The sequence below is a fragment of the Glandiceps talaboti genome, chromosome 1, assembly GCF_964340395.1.
Source record: "Glandiceps talaboti chromosome 1, keGlaTala1.1, whole genome shotgun sequence".
NCBI classification, from domain to species: domain Eukaryota; kingdom Metazoa; phylum Hemichordata; class Enteropneusta; family Spengelidae; genus Glandiceps; species Glandiceps talaboti.
Genome location: NC_135549.1, coordinates 4,525,250 through 4,530,756, shown reverse-complemented (window position 1 = coordinate 4,530,756; position 5,507 = coordinate 4,525,250).

The following is a 5,507-nucleotide window of genomic DNA, read 5'->3' as shown; positions in this document are numbered from 1 at the left end:
GTCTCATCAAAGTAACTCATGTATTGCCGTAAAATATCTTATCATTATTCACAAGTCTAAATTATTGATATCTTCGGTGAGGAAACAAATTCAAATTAGTGAAGACATAAAGAAAAATGTCAGATTTGTAATCTCAAATAATGCATGCTTTATAGTAAGACGACAGAAAATGCAGTGATAACGACCCATAATATAATGTCCTTAAACAAGATTAATTCAATCATGTTGAGTAATTACAGGCCAATGGGAATACTAGTACTGTTATTGCAAATTTTGCAATTATATCGACGAATTACAAAATTTGCTAGCATATTTAACGGGACGTGAATAACAATGTTGATGATGCAACACGTGATTTCAAGCCACATACGAGTATGTGTCGACAAACTAAGTGGTGACAAACAATTCTTAAAGTTACATGTACAGCAACTGAATATTTTCTCTGAAATTGTAGATACGTGCCCTAAACTACATTGAAATACAGCTTCCAGCGAAGTGTCATGGCAACACACCATGGGTTGATATTTTGTCTGAATGAATGAATAGAACTGTCAAGATGTAAAACAAACTTTGTGTAGCAATAAACTACATTCCAAAGGTTAATTTCCCACTTTGGTTTTTAACAAAAAGAAATGTAAAATGTGAAAGTTCAACGATCCCCGCGACCCATTGCTGGTAGAGGAAGTAATATGGATCAACATTTGCGCATCTAATATGTATGCGCCAAACTCTCCATCGCGTGTTGTCTCAACGTTCACTAACATGTCTAGTTCATATAGTGACTTAATTGTCCAGTCTGAAAGATTTTCGTGTAATTACGTCACATTTATAAGCATGTCATCGCAATTACGTTTATCGTCTATACTAAGGTGACTTCGACAGCCGTTGGATACCATATACGGTAAAATGACATCCGACAGCCCTGACAGTGTGTCGAGTCAACAAATCAGTTACAATTCAGACAGTTAGAGACCTGATGGTGCAAGAAAAGATCGCAGCACTCACTTGTCAAGTTATTTTTATGTCAGAATCAAACACTTTCAAAAAGAATAAAACTTACGATACAACACAAATGTAATGAAATCGCAGTTTAAGGAGAAGTCATTATAAATTCGTGCGCGCATTTCATCGACTCATGATAAAAATCGGCAATGTTTAAAAATTGTGCGCGTGAAGTATACGGTTGAAAAAATAATGACAAACCTATGGGGTCCATTTCTTTTATACGAAAGTGTTAGTAATATCAAACAGTTCCGAGGTTTTTTCGAAAATATGGTGAAAGATGTGTACACATTTTGGACTCCCTAACTTAGCAGAAATTCGTAATTTTGACCCTTTAATCTTATATGAACTTGGTCTTTCTTTCCACTTGAAAGTAAATTTTGTGATGCAATTTGAAAATGAGCACGGTGACCTATAAAGTCCCTTGCATATGCAAATTCCGCAAATAAAAATGTCTTCGACTGCAAAGTTTTATACCTTGACTATATTTCTTAGAAACTCAGGATGTTGACTTTTTCTCCTTGCTTGTGCTTTTTTCATAATAGTAGTTATTTATGTTGCCATGACAACATTCACAGATGATTAATTATAGTATTGATTCTAGCATATTTTATTCAATTTTTACAATATTTAGTTGAGTAAATACAATGTTATGAGTTATGATGACCCCTTTACATGAATTGTTACCATGGAAACAATTACGGGGACCCCCATTTTCAACCCATTATTGCAAAGTAATTGTGTTGAATATTTTTATAAAGTTTGGTGACATTAACATCATTTTACACTACAGTCTAACGATATTCAACATAACTTTGAAAGAATTGTAAGAATCTCATAAATCACGGCAAAAAATTACCCTACAAAATAATGGAATATCCAAAATGACACACCGCTATCAGGCCATGATATTGAACTTTGTAATTTCAATTGTTGTCATAATTCAATGACCTGGCGGTAGTTTGGTCATAATTTGCGGCATATGCAAACTCCACCTCGGCTCTATATCCACTGATATATCACGTCACTAGTTTTCTTAAATCCTTAATTGTATCACTTCTCATATTCATTGCCATCATAGTGATATACACAGCATGTTGACAATAAAAGCAATTAGCTTTATACATCTAAACATTACCTGGCCATTAGCTGCAGATCAGGAACATTAAGGAATTCGAACTGTGCACGATAGCTACTATTAAACTTCGTAGTATTGAATGACAGAACTCTTACTCCTCGTGGAGACCTGACGGTATCCTTGACGATATACATGAAAAACCTATTTGTTTGTAGTATTCGAATACTTTATGCACTTTATTAGCAACGGCCAATATTAGCAGTAATCAACTAGCCAACATATATCTCTTGCCATATATTCGCTGACAATATAACTTTTGATCACTGACAAATCCACTCCATTCTCTATGTTTTGACGTACTCAGTATGACACGCCGAGTCATAAGAAATATAAGCACCTACACCCAACTGTTCAGTGTACTAGTATTCTGAAATGGCCAAAGTCAACTCCCTCCTCTGGTCAACTTTGTAATATCTGTGTGATACTCACTACAAAGTGATTTATAAACATTCATATTACTGGTTTGACATGGATTTACTAGTTTGTGATTAGACTGGCTTGATTTACATACCTCATGTCCCTTAAATTTCAATTTACGATGTATAAATATAATTTTGAGAGATTAACGGTCAAAAGACAAGCATGTCACTAATTACGCCGTCACGACAGACAATAACTTATACAGAACGGCAAACCATTATAACTACACATTGTCATATAGGATATACCAGATGTGTTATCACGTCGATGCATTTCCTGCTAATAGTAATACCATGGCTCCCTTTGTGAGGATGATTTGATGATATTTATTATAACCCTGCATCCTCATCTCTTATTTTATTATGTACACCCACACTGTCATTAAATTTAGGTGACAGTGGTCACACCACGGTATTAATCAGATAAATACATCGTCAGGTCCACATTTCAGTTTAGGGAGCCTTCAGTAATTAAAAGGGGGGGGGGCAGGGGAAATTAGGCTCGGACTGTTGCGTAAAATGTGACCCTCACCGAGTCCGTCGTGGTAAAAAGTGTGCCTCCGTCAACTTTCTTAAACATGACCCTCCCCCTATTCAAAACATGAGTTAAATGCTGTCAGACATGTAAAGGACTAGTCCAAGAATGAATGGTAAGGACTTCATCCCACCGCTGCCACCAATGTTTACAGTTTTAAAGGCAAAATGATAATTTCCCACTATTACCGCCATGTGGATTTGTGTGAAGGCACTGCATTAATAAATACCTGTGTTTGGATCTCATTGGCTGAGCTGAAGGCCACAATTCAACTCCCAATGATTAGATTGGCACACTCCTGGGACGTTGTCGGGAGCGAGGTCAACATCTCCACAACATTATCTTAGCAACCCTAACCATAACCCGAATGGCTGCAATGGGATTTGGAACCGGTGGCAGCAATTGGATGACATATTGCAAAGTTGGGCAATATAATGAGCCAATTTAAGTAAAATGTGACCCTCCGCAAATCCCATTTTCTAAATATGGCCATCCCACGAGCGCCGATGGAAAAGTGACCTCCCCCAGTCCCCGGCCCTCCTTCCTTGTAAATATTGTATGTGGCATTGTGCAAACACACGCATAAATGTGGTCTGGCATGTGTATGCTTGTTTTTGTGCATGTGACAATAGACCATGTACACTTAGGGAACGAGCAGAACTTACGATGCGGGGGGGGGGCCTGAGGAGAGTACGTTTTGGTAAAAAAAATCGAAAATAAAAAAATAATTAAAAAAAAAAAAAAAAAAAAAAAAAAAAAAAATCGCAAAGCCCTCTCCCCCCCCCTCCAGAGCGCTCAAAAGTATCAAGGCCTCTCCCCACAATGTGTACTCGTACTCGGGGATTTTCGTAGCCACCACTCCCCCCCCCCCCCCGTCGAATCTGACTCTACAGATTTATAGATGAAAATAATTGTCAGGTACACTGGTCATGCTGGTACATTAAATTAACGTAACATTAACAATTAACTGCCGATATAGAGATTCCTTTACTAACATATGTGCTCGAGAAATAAAACTGTCCCCAATAAAGCACCTCCCTGGAGAGCCTTTTAATTCATCTGATTGTGGATCTTCATCTTCATCTGAATCTGAATCTCTATTCAGCCTCAAAATAACAATGATATAGAAAATGACAGGATACATTTTTTTAGCCTTCTGGTATGAATTGTATGATATAAAAATCATAACAGTAGGGGACTAGGTCATAAATGTTTTTATATTTTACAACCCACAGGCAACCCTTTTGTGTCGGATTCTTCTCAAAGGACACCCAGTGATATTATATAATGTTACAGTTGTAATCTGAGCCAAACTAATTTTTCGAATTAAATGGGTTTCTTCTTTTACGACACATTTATTTAAGCATTGGGTAATTTTATCTTTCCGAATGTTGTAGACATGCAGAGGCAATCATCCTAAAGACGTATCTCCTTTGCACACTCAGTATCATGCGAACAACAAACAAACCAAACACTGGAAGTTGGTGAAATACACCAATTTATCAAAAGCAAAGCATATTTGACTGTCCCCGTTACATGTAACTCTAAAGAACCAATATTAACTTCTTCGCATGGTTGCCAATACTTGTTGCAGGGAATTGAAAGAAGTAATTTTTAATTCCTAACATTTCGATATCCTATAAATATACACCTTTCCTTTTTTCAGAATATTCTTGGGAGTGTAATGACGGAGGCAGAAACCACTACGTCAGTCGGTAAGTATACTAATACTGTCACATGTTTATTGTTATTAGGTAAACACTCACTGGCTAAAATTAAAGTAAACATGTTTGGCCAGAGCTAGGTCAACCTAAAGTCAATGTCAAGGTTACTATACTTTTACTAAACATGTCGTCACCACTTTTTGGCACTATGACAGTATCTTGTTAAAGTAAGAACAGTAAATACGTGTGGTGTGAGACATGGACACTTGGCGCAGGAGATCTGAGAGAAATGAATTTTTTTTGTAAATCATGAAATTGTTAAGTATACAGTAAGGATGAGAAAATTGAAGATGGCCCCTACACACACACACACACACACACACACACACACACACACACACACACACACACACACACACACACACACACACACACAATGTAAACAAATTGACAGTTTAAACATTGATTTCCACATGCATGACTTCAACTTGCCAAATAAGCTCCCAACAATGACCTAATGTCATATTGTTCAAGCACACAGTGTTACCAGTTCCTAATATTGACAATGAAAATACCACAGTATATTCTTGACGACTTCAGTGAACAGTTTTTCAACAAGATACTTCAAAACATGAGCAATAGTTATTTCTGAATAGGAAGAGTGACAATCCATAACCTCATGTAATTTCAATTCAGAAATTGTCTAAAGTTTGATATTTTGACCTATATTTCACAAATTTGTCTGGTGA